This window comes from Camelus ferus, chromosome 8 (genome assembly GCF_009834535.1).
Source record: "Camelus ferus isolate YT-003-E chromosome 8, BCGSAC_Cfer_1.0, whole genome shotgun sequence".
Taxonomy (NCBI): domain Eukaryota; kingdom Metazoa; phylum Chordata; class Mammalia; order Artiodactyla; family Camelidae; genus Camelus; species Camelus ferus.
The window spans coordinates 28,212,890-28,225,091 of record NC_045703.1 but is presented as its reverse complement, the minus strand read 5'-3'; the positions used below and the strand labels follow the sequence as shown (position 1 = coordinate 28,225,091).

Here is a 12,202-nt window from a genome sequence, read left to right as displayed (position 1 = left end):
CGAGGGGCACCCGTTACTGAAGGGTAGCAGGATGCGCCACCCCAAGCTGTACCACTTTGGAATAAGGATTATTCTGAGCTAAAGACAATGAAGAGAAGACAGATAAGAAAAGCCCTCTGCCCTCCCTCTATTCACCTAAGGACAAAAATTTGTAAATGTGTCCCCCCTCCCCTCTCTACCAGGAAGGACAGAAGCTAATCACTGGAGACAGCCCTAGACCCTTATTAGCCCAGAGATGACACCAGACAGATCCACATAACAAATGTGACTCACTGGCCCTTATCTTCCATTCATTTCCCCATATATTTGCCTTCTTACAACCTGCTGCCCTAGAAACTCAAAGTCTTTTTCCTTTGTCTTGTCACATCTCTAAAATGTTTTTTGTTCTTTGGCTAAGATGTTATATGAGCCCAAATTCTCACCACCTCTTTGAGTTACTCATCTCTAAGTGATCCAGTAAGTAAGCACAACGCATGTGTTACTAAACGGCTGTGTTTTCTCCATCTTGTTAATTAATCTTTTATCAGTCAAATTTATAGGGTACCACCCGGAGATCCTAGGAGAGGAGAGGGAAAACATTTTTTTTTTTTCCTGTCCCCGGCATGACAAAGAAGAGAAAGTGAATACTGAGAGCCCCAGAAACAGGGTAGTTCTGGTGTAGAGAAGACCAAGGGCTGGCTGCCTCATTTACTAGGTGAGCTACCTTAGCCAAATGACGGGGCTTAACTGAGTCCTGGTTTCCCTATCTGTGGAATGTTTTTTGGGGAGATGGGAGAGTAAAACAAGGGTTAAGTAAGATAGAATATGGTAATAGAATACTCTAGATTGTGTTACAGAAACAAATAAACCCTGAAACTCAATGGTTTCAGTGGTTTAGTACAACCAAAGTAGGTTCAGATGTGAGTCAGTGGGTGTTCTCCTCCTTCTGAAAACCCTGAGATTCATATTTTTATCATCCTGTGATGCAGCCTCAACATGTTGCTTCTGTAATTTTTTTAAAATATATTTTTTGAAGAGTGATTTATTTATTTAGGTTTTTTAGGGAGGGCAGGAGGGAGGTTATTAGGTTCATTTCTTTATTTTTAGAGGAGGTACTGGGGATTGAACTCAGGACCTTGTGCATGCTAAGCCCACACTCTACCACTTGAGCTACACCCTCCCCTGTTTCTAAGATTATTGAAGAGAGGGAACAGCGGATGCAGGACTGCATGATATTTAATATTGAGACCTGGGAGGGGTTTATGTCACTTCCATCCCTTCCCCACTGGCCAGTACTGAGTCACATGGCCCCAAAGAATGTCAAGGTAAGCTGAAAAATGTAGTTTCCCAAGTGCCCAGTAAGAGGAAAACAAGACAAGATTTGATGAAATAATGGCATTGTCTCTATCACATGTAGGTAAATCTGTTTTATAATATATTACCTCTAGCTTTTCTCTAGTCATGATATTTTGAAATGACTAAAACAGGAAGAGAAGTTAGTGAGCAAAGGGTATGAATGAGCCATAAGACGGGTAGCCCTCCCCTTCAAATAATGGGGAGATAATTGCCCTTTGGGGATGGCACAGAAAAGAACCCTTACCTTGAGGAGTAAGTTGGGAGTGGAAGGTAGAGGGTTGGAGACTGAGAATTGGAAAGAGATAAAACGTCTTATTTGGTAAAGTTCACAATTATGATGCAAGTGTGCCTGGAGAAGAAAGTTTATGTCTGAACTAAAAGCAAATGCCATTTTTAAGAGCCAACAATTTTGTGAACAGCAGAAAAGTAAAGTTTACTATGTTCATCTAAGGGCAAGAAGTTCCCAAATGAAGATCTTTTCTGCAAATAAAGAGAAAGAGCTATCTCTGGAAAGCATTTCCAAGTTAAATGTTAAGGACTAAGGACACCAATAAATGGAGATTTGCAGGGTGACTTACGCATGTTAGAAAAATTAAACCATGCCTCTTCTTCTGATGGTCCAAGACATGGGACAAGCACTCTGGGGATCTGCCATGAGATGTGTCACCTTTCCAAGACTGTCTTGGCAAAAAGTCTTTGTGAAGGAGAAATTGGGGTCTTTGTGTAAGGGAGGAAAAATAATTTTCCTTGTACCTTTCTTAGTTTTCAGCTGAGGCCCATAAACAAAAGATAGATTAATGAGAGAAACAAACAGAAGTTTATTAACACATATAGCTCCATGGATACATGGGAGACACCTAGGGGAAAACAAGGAACTCCCTGAGGTGGCTTGAACTCCAGCTTAAATACCATCCTTGGATGAAGATGAAAGAAAGGTATAGAGAGGCCAGTTATGAAGAAGTTCTCACGGAAAGTATGCTAAATAGGGTAAGGTTTGTTGTGCAGTTGTAAGTGGTGCCTTCTCCATTGACAAGTCCCTTGTGATTTAGTCAACCTTCTATTCTTGGTACAGAGAGGGAGACACACTTACACATGGAAATTTTCTTTATAAATGTAAATTTCCCTTACGTAAGGGGAACTTCTACTCTATTTTATGAACTTCTCCTGCGTCTGCTCTTCCTCAAAATAATCCTTATGCCGAAGAGGCATATTTTGGGATGACACAATACGCTCTGCCATCCTTCTCTAATGTACCCCCCTCCACTTCTCTGAAATTCTCTTACAACCACCCTTGCTCACCCTACTCCAGCCACACTGGACATTCACTGTTTCTCAAATATTCTGGCTTTGCTCCAGCTCTTCCCTCAGCCTAGAAAGCTCTTCCCTACAATGCGATGTCCACTCTGTGAATTCCCTCAGCTTCTCAATGATGCCTACCCAGTCTACTCTATTTAATACCTTCAAGTGTATGGGAAAGTTTGCTGTTTATAATGTTTATTGTTTGTCTTCTCCCACTGGAATGTAAGCTCCCCTAGGGTTGAGATATTTTTGATTATTTATTTCATTGATATATCCCAAGCACTTAGTAGAAGCACAAAAATATTTGTTGAATTGAATCATTCAAATTACTAACTAGCTCCTAATGGGTTAAGTGGCACAGAGGTTTGTTTTCCCCTGAAACAACTGCTGTGAACAGAGAGTGCTTGTGTTGCCCTAAATGATGGGGGAAGGGTGGGGAGGGTACATCAGGGAAGCCAAAATTGGGGGAAAATCAGTGTGAGTATTTAGAGTCTTTTGGGGGGGTGTATAGCTCAGCAGTAGAGTGTATGGTTAGCATGCATGAGGTCTTGGGTTCAATCCCCAGTACCTCCATCAAAAATAAATAAACCTCCCTCCCCACCACAAAAAAGTAAAGAGTCTTTTTGTATTGCTAACTTTGTATTTCAGCTGTGACCAACGGCAATAGTATTATTTAAACCCTAAGTTTTCTTTTTTAGGGTAATTTCTTTCGAATGTTTTTCTTTCCTTCTAAATTGAGCAAACTCTGTGAAGAACATAAGCTTCAGTTTCAGCTTAAGAGAGAAACCTTTAGGTGGAGATAAAATAGAAATCAGCACCTCCATTCAATCTTTCACTACCTGGTCTGTTTGAAGAGCAGATGTGTTTGGACGGTGATGCTTAATGAGATCATTTCTGTTCCTGTTTGTGAAGGGCTTAGCTTTGTCTTGTTCTCCTTTGGGGCTTAAGAACTTGGACATTTTAGAATGCTTTCTTAAAATTAAATACAGAGTTTCAGTTGCTTTGATGCAGCAGAAGGGGATAGCAAAAAAAAGGCTGTTGAAAATAATCTTAGAACTGTATTTGAACAGATACTGAATCCTTATGAAAACACAAATACTTAGGGAAAGAGCTAACGTTTTATACGTAACTACATTTTATACAAAATTACATTTTGAGGTTGTTGGGGGATAGGTGGTTGTTTTGAAACATTATCTCTGTTCTAGAAATGGTAAACCTTCCTGTGAATGGATCCCCAAATTCTCACCTTTGCTGCGGTGATGAGCTGGTCCCGGTATTTAGGGTGGAATTTGCATTTGTTTAGCAATCCCTTAAATTCCTCAGCTTGAAAAAGAACCCTTTTATCCTCTGAGCACTGGTGTGGTGGACACTTTGGCATTATTCAGTTAGTTCCAGATTTGGGGAAAGTTAGCTAAGAGGTAAGTCTGGGTACTATGGTCTGGGGCTCAGGCTCTAAGTCCGGAGCCCCCTCCCCATGCTGTTTGTGGGTTTGTCTGTTAAGCCCGCGGACTACATTGAGCATTTTATCAACATTAACTGCACCACCAGATCCTAGTCATTAATTTTAGTGTGTCCAAACTAGGTAAGAGCAGTGAGACATTTATTTTCAATTTTACTTCAACTTACAATTCTTTACTCAATAACATTGGTGGATTGGCCCCTGCTGCTGCTTTATTTGAATGTCAGCTGTAATAAATAGCTCCTGTACTGCACGATTACTTTGTCACAGCAATCGGAATTTTAGTAAGCAAGTTGATAAAAATGAGAATGAGTTCTTCATCTTATGCTGATTATTTTGCCCCATAGTTTTGGGTAGAATTGATCCCTTCTTCAATGATGCCATTGGTAGTCATGAATATATTCTGTAACCTTGTGAGGAACAAGCTGAAGGGTTTTTCCTTCAGGTGAGGGATGTGGGTTGGTCATCTGTGATGGGGGAGTCACCTTGCATTCTGAGTTTAATCAGAAGTGGCCCTAATTGCTGGTAAATGACCTGTCAGGCAGAAAGAAGTCTCCGAACTTGTCTTGCTCAGAATTTAGGCAGAGCAGTATCTTGAGCCAACCTGTTTGTCAGGCTAGAGAATTATTTCTAAAAGAATCTCCAAGGAAAGAAATATCCACTTCTCCTAGAGTAACCCCACCCCTGTGCTAAGATGGACTGCATTTTACGTTTCAATTCTCTGCGGGGAGCCACGCTTGGCTCCCTACCTGGGGTGGCTGAGAGGCCTGGAGTGCTGGGTGGCTGTGGCTCCAAAGATAAGAAATTGTCAGTCCCCACTGCAAAACTGTGAACAGGATAAGAGAAGGAAGGGGGAAAAAACCAAAAAAACAAAACAAAACAAAGTCAGATTAATTTGAAAAGCATTTTAAAGGTTATATCTTGCCAGAAAAAAGAAATGACAGTTTGAAGATTGAGTAGAAAATTAGGATTTCCCAATCCTGAAAGTGTCTAAAAATGGATCTTTTTAAAATTTCACATTTTCCTGTTCAAATGGCAAAGAAGCCAGAACATGGCACAACTGAGTAGTAGTTATTATTTTTTTAATTTTTATTTTTAATAGCAGTACAGGGGATTGAACCCAGGACCTCATGCATGCTAAGCATGCACTCTACCACTGAGCTATTGTTACCCTCCCCTCCCCCAGAATAGTATTTATTACTCCTACATAGAAATAAATGTTTTATTTTTACAGATTTGTCAGCTACCTGGAAGAAGTGTCTAGTAACAGGCAAAGGCAACTCTACAGGGGTCTGAGATACCCCTCCTTTCTCAGCCACCACCATATAAAATCACATTACCATAAAACGTTGATCTAGTTTGTGATAGAAAAGATAGGGCAGCCCATAAAAAAATAGCTAAGAATTAATAACATCTGTCAATAAGTGTTCTTCTTCAGCACTCTTCGGTCACCTCAGGACTGGGCTGGCCCATTCCTGGGTTTTGGGTGGTTGTCCAGTGGAACCCAGGGTGTAGCTGAGCCCTTCCTGTGGGATCATTCAAGTCAGCCACACTACTCACATTGAGGTCACCAGCAGCCGTCACAGACCGAGAAGGAGAGGTTTTGGAAATAATATGTTATTTGTACAAATAAAAAAAATTGATGTCGCCATCGTAAGAAATAGAATAGTTTTTATTACACTTTTAGGATAAAATATTTATTAAGACTGCAATATTTAGAAAAAAATAGAATATTTAAAACTCTCCAACATTTATTTTATTGTTAAATTTTAACTTTATTTCGAATTATGGGGGTGGGGACAGTGCATTTTTAGGTGAATTTTCTTGGTCTTCCTTGCTCAACTCATGGCCCAGTCAGACTAGATCCATTATAGTTGATTTTTTTTTTTTTTTTTTTGCAGCAGGGAGGTATTTAGGATTTATTTATTTATTTTAAATGGAGGTACTGGGGATTGAACCCAGGACCTCATGTGTGTTAAGCACACACTCTACCACTGAGCTATCCTCTCCCCAGATGACAGCTGATTTTATAAAAGTGCCTCTTATTAGACTGTAAAAGGGGTTATTTTCTTCTACTTCACAGTATGTAACCAAGACAGCCTGAAAAAGGTGAGAGTAAGTGATCAAGCACAATTCCTGGGACCTATGTTTGGCAACAGTTAAAGAACAACAAATGGGTAAAACCTACCCAACGAGTTCATCCTGTTTCCACAGGATAATCAGGGCGAATGTGAGGCTGTAAAGTTTAAAGAAGACAGTTCAGACTTCTCTTTGGAATCCCCATTTCTTGGGCCTCTGTCTAATCTAAAATTGCTTTCTTGATCTTTTTAAACTACTCGTGCTTATGTGCATGCGTGATCCTGCCCATGGCACCCCTTCTGGTGTCTGGGCTGCGTTAGATCATACCATCAATTTCTTTGATAGAGTCCAGAGCTGAGCCAATGTGGAAAATAATGAGCTTATCATGAAAATGTAACCATGCCCCCTTTTAACTTGCTTAAATTTGATTTATTAATTCTTTTTGCACGCAGTACTCATGGTCTGATGAGGGCTGGCTGGTCGTGTGCTCATCAGCCACCACTTTCCTTGACACTGTGAAAGGAGGGTTGGCAACTGAGAGCTAGTGCATGTGCTTGGAGCTTTCTCTCTCCCTGGTGTTGCAGGAAAATGGGGCATGAGAGGATGGCCATGTCCCAGGTCTCAGGCCACATGGGATGCACCCTGCCAAGTGAGGGTCCTTGGCTGCACAGAAGAAAGAATTCAAGGGAAAAGAAAAGATTTGAGGGTGAGCCAAAGTAAAGTGAAAGTAAATTTATTCAGGGAGATAGACACTCCGCAGAGTGTGGGCTGTCTCAGAAAGCCAGAGAGAGAGGCTGCGGGGTGTAGTGTCGTTAGTTTTTATGGGCTTGGTAATTTCATATGCTCATGAGTGGGAGGATTATTTCAGTTGTTCTGGGGAAGGAATGGGGATTGCCAGGAATTGGGCCACTGCCCACTTTTTGGCTTTTTATGGTCAGCTTCGGAACTGTCATGGCGTCTGTGGGAGTGGTATTTACCAGGCTAGTATATTACAGTGAGCATATAATGAGGCTCAAAGTCTCCTGGAAGTTGAGTTTTCTTCCATCTTGGGCCTAGTCAGGTTTTTAACCTGCTTTTGTCCTGTCTTCAATTGCTGTGTCACTGCTTTATTGGTTGTGCCCTGCCCCCTTCCTTCCTGTCTCACTGGGAGTTAAAAATCTGCAAAGGGCATCCAGATTCTTCTAGGATGCTCCATCCTAGGCTCCGAGGAGGCAGGAGCAGGTCTTATTGCCTGGGCCCAATGCTATAGCTGCCTGGAGTCAATGTTCCTTAGGGCTCTGGTTGCCAGGATGTCTCAAGACTCCTGGGTTTGTTGGCTTCTGTCCTAGGAACTTGGGAGTTTTGATATAGAGCCTTCCTTTTCTCCAGTTTCCAGACAGAGAAGACTTTGCCAAGGAAACAGGGAGGAAAAGGATAGAGAACACACTGATTTAAAAAATAGATGGAAATTTAAGAGAATGAAAAGATAAACCACAGGCTGGGAGGTAATATTTACAGGCTAGGAGAAATATTTGCAAAAGGCACATCTGATAAGACTGGCATCCAAAATATATAAAGAACTCTTAAAACTCAGCAGTAAGGAAACAAAAAACAACCAATTGAAAAGTAGGTAAAAGAGCTGAACAGACAACACCCCAAAGAAGACCTACAGATGGCAAATGAGCATATGGAAATGCTCATCATGTGTTATTAGAGAGTTGCATATGAAAATGAGATACCACTGCGCATCTAATAGAATGGTTAAAATCCAAAACACTGACAACACCAAATGCTGACAAGGATGTGGGGCAATAGGAACTCTCACTCATTGCTGGTGGGAATGCAAAATGGTACAGCCACTTTGGAAGACAGCTTGGCAGTTTCTTACAAAATGAAACATACTCTTACCATATGATCTAGTAATTATGCTCCTTGGTATTTACCCAAAGGAGTTGAAAAGATATGTTCACACGAAAACCTGCCCACGGATGTTTATAGCAGCTTTATTCATAATTACCAAAACTTGGAAGCAACCAAGATGTCCTTCTGTAGGTGAAAATGTAAACTGTGAGACATCCAGACAATAGAATATTATTCAGGGCTATAAAGAAATGAGCTATCAAGCAGTGAGAAGACATGGAGGAACTTTAAGTGTATATTGCTAGGTGAAAGAAGCCAATCTGAAAAGCATACATACTGTATGATTCCAACTATGTAACATTCTGGAAAGGGCAAAATTATGGAGATAATAAAAAGATCAGTGATTGGCAGGGGTTGGGGAGAAGTGAGAAATAGGTGGAACACAGGGGATTTTTAGGGCAGTGAAACTACTCTGTGTAATACTGTAATGACGGATATACGACATTGTATATTTGTCCACAGAATGTACAACCCAAAGAGTGAACCCTAATGTGGACTGTGGAGGTTAGTTAGTAATAACATATCAACATTGGCTTGTAACCAATATTAGCTTATAACCAATGAAAGGTGTTAGTAATAAAGGAACTGGGAGAGGGGCAGGGGGGATATGGGAACCCTGTACTTTCTGCTTAATTTTTCTATAAACCTAAAACTTTTTTTTCATTTCTTGAGGGGGTGTTATTAAGTTTGTTTACTAAGTTATTTCTTAATAGAGGTGCTGGAGATTGAACCCAGGACCTTGTGCAGGCTAAGCAAGCACTCTACCACTGAGCTATACCCTCCCCCCAACCTAAAACTGTTTTTTTAAAAAAGTCTACCAATTCAAAGAAAATGAAAAGATGATCTGAAAAGAGTGTGGGAAGAAAGATGCCATTAGAGGATCAAGGAAAGTACGGCCAACACTGATCTGAATTTTTCTGAGCCACCACAAAGGCAGATGCTTGAGGCAGTGTTTTCACCAGCAGGAGTCCAGCCAGTGGATTTCAGTTACTGGTCAGCTGAACAGCACTTCATTGTTCTCCATCTTCGAGAACTGTTAATGGTATTGTTAGCAGATGGGAGACTCCCCCTTAGAATGGAGAGCCCACGAAAGGTGGGTTCTGGCCTGCAGGTGGGGAAGAATTCACCCCTGAGGCAGAGGGACAGAATTAAAGCTGCTTTATTTACTCAAGGGAGAAGGAAAAGGGGCGCTGGAGCAGGGGTGCAGTAAGCCCAGGTGGCTTGACCTCAGAACCCCTGCTCTTGGGGTCTCAGCTGGGTCCTTTTATCTGTTCTTCTTTGTGGCTTCTTGTCTCCTCCTTGGCTGCCCTTTTCACGCTCATTCCTCTGCTTATTCTTCCAGCTTCTTCTGCTCTGTGGTGGAGCAAGCACTTTGTAGAAACAAGATTAAGCAGGTGGGACCTTCAAACAATGTGGCCCATCAAGATTAAGCAGGGGGGGACCTTCTATTCCCATAGGATAGCTTCCCTCCATTAGCAAGCCAACCTAAGCCTCAGGCATAGGTTAAATGTGGACTTTTAAAGGATTCTCTAGACAACAGTCCCAGTTTCGGTTCCCTAGTTCTGTGCCTCCCTCAGAATCACAGACTTCCATCTCGGGGAGGTAGGGGAAGAAGAAAAGGACTTTTCAACTGAGTTTCAAGGCGAGAAATAGAAAGGTCCAGAGGCTTTTTTAGCCTGTAGCATTTAAAAACCTCCTCAAATAAACCATCTCAAGTTCTGGAGTGGTAGCAATCTTGAACTAGGCTGATCATGAGCTTTGATGTGGTGGCTTGTGCTGCATTCATAATATTTACCCCACTCGTGTGTGTGTGTGTGTGTGTGTGTGTGTGTGTGTGTGTGTGTAATGAGAGACAGTGCCTGCCTGAAAACCAGAGAGACCAAAAGGAAGGAAGGAAGGAGCTTCATCTCTGATTTCTTGTAGTGGCGGAGTCTGACCTCATCTTGTATTTCTTTACATTGATTTCTGAGCAACTACCCACAGGTCTTATGTCTTTTTACTTACAGTCCTCGAGGCTACATCCTACTTCTTCCTTTTCCCACCTTGCCACATTTTTAAAAAAAGAAAATGGTTAATACAGTCAAGAGCTTTCCTTTGTTGTCACGTTGCTGTTTTGTTGTTCACTACATTTTCTTCTCTCTCCCTCGTGATGGTACATCTGTCAACCTCAGGATGGATGGCATCGACTTCAGCCTCTGTCCCACTGGTTTGGAGACATAGCTCCGGGGGTTTAATTAGCCGCAGTCTGAGATGACCCAGATATCTTAAGGGGAGTCAAAACAATAGAGTGATCAATTTTCACAGCTTTGTACTTGACACTTTTAGAAGGCAAATGCTACTTTCTCTCAAGAGCGTGTGAATGCTGTCTTAAGGAGAACTGAAAGGCCTCCTTAAGAGACATGATTCTAGGAGGGAGGGTACAGCTCAGTGGTAGAGTGCATGACTACAATGCGTGAGGTCCTGGTTCAATCCCCAGTACCAGCATTTAAGTAAATACATAAACAAACCTAATTACTCCTACCACCTGCCCCCCCCCCCCAAAAGAGACAGAGACCTGGGTCTAGGCCCTGTCAAATGAGTGACCTTCAGAAAATTACTCAACCTGTCCCAGCCTCATATGCAAACTAACTGAAAGGCAGAGGACTAGATTTTTGTTTCCCCAAGGTCTTTGCCAGATTGAATGAAGGTTCTGTATTAGAACCCGAGAAGCACTATTCACCTCAATGAATAGATCTTAAAAGTCTCCTTGGGTCCTATTTCTCTTGACTACCCTGCAGCACAAAGTAATCTTAACAGCTACCCTTTAGTGAACAATTTATAGGCCACTTACCTGCCTGGGGACCCAAACTTGTGAAGCAGTGGTTATTATGGGGAGAGACGGGAGGGGGTGGATGAGAGCATGGTCCCAACCGCCCACCTGGAGACTCCAGCTTCTGAGAGCAGGCACTTCCCTGGGTTAGCAAGCTCTGTCCAGGGGCTGAAGGAGGGTGGGAGGTGAAGGCTTGAAAGTCTTTCTCTCCCCTTGCCAGCATCCTGAGTCCAACACAACACATACATAGCTTCAAGGCAGAAGCAGTGACCTGGAAAATTAAGTGTCATCAGGAAAAAAAAAATTAAGTATTCACAGCACTTGCTCTAATGTACCTGCAAAGCTGAGCTGTTGGGTGGTTTGGGTCATGAGCAGAGAGAAGCATCTAAAAATTATCCACGTAAGAATGAAAAATGGGAGTAAGAATGACAGGCTTTGGCAAGAGGCTTGTCTAACGAGGATTTGAGAGTGTTTCCAATGGCGTGTAATTTCTCCTTCCAGGCTGCACCCTGCTGCCATCAGGAAATTTAAAATTACTCGTTAAGATGTTTTACATTCAGATTTTTGCCCCTGCCACCTGGTGCTGAGATGGGCCTGGAGGTAGCCCGGGTTTAGGTTAGTTTGGCAGGAGAAGCTTTTCTCAGCACCCAGAATCAAGCAGTTCTTCAGACAGCCCGCGTTTTCAAAGGATCCTGCTGGATGGGAAGGATTACGCATAGTGACAGGCAAAGAGTTATGAGCAACAAAGACGTGCTGAATGTCTGCAACGCCAGCGTGGTTCTTCCCTAATCAAAACAATGCACATTTCTAAAGGCTAAGAGTTTACAAAGCACTTTTCCCCCCCTTGTTTCACCTTTATTCCCATGCTAACCTACTAAGCCAGGCATAGTAAAGAAGTGTGACCCCTGCTTAGCAGAGAGGAAACCAGAGTTCAGTGACCCAGCAGCTTCCCAGAGCTCAGAGGGGCAGGGCCCAGCCGGAGGATCTAGCATCTCTGACTCAATTTGTCTTCATTCCAGGCTGTTCACCAGCAACAGCATCTCCCCATGCTTCCTCCCTGCTCCTCTCCCATCCTCTTTACCATCCTAGGCTTGAATATGAAATTTGAGTTCCTCAGGTCCACGTGCAACAGAAAACCCATCGCTGCTAGAAAGCCCAAAGGCTGTTTTGCTTCTGCATGAATGTTATTGAGAGAAGCAGAGCTTTTTATTATCTGTGGGGCCTGAGCTCAGCAGATTCCAGGAGATATGACTTTACCAATACATGAAAAAATCCAGGAAATAAACCACAAGATGAATGTCCCAGCCTTCTTTCTCTGCCGT

The 12,202-nt window shown here is 42.3% G+C and overlaps 2 long non-coding RNA genes across 2 annotated transcripts in view; one reads left to right on the top strand and one right to left on the bottom strand.

Annotated features, from left to right (window-relative positions):
- The window catches only part of LOC116665314, a 79,488-nt gene that overhangs the window by 45,973 nt on the left and 21,313 nt on the right, over positions 1 to 12,202 (top strand). The gene's annotated exons all lie outside the window — the stretch shown is intronic.
- Positions 9,237 to 12,041, bottom strand: LOC116665315. The gene is made up of 3 exons (XR_004321868.1): positions 11,962 to 12,041; positions 10,902 to 11,151; positions 9,237 to 10,334 (listed from the first exon to the last, which is right to left on the bottom strand). It is a non-coding gene; the product is annotated as an uncharacterized LOC116665315 (long non-coding RNA).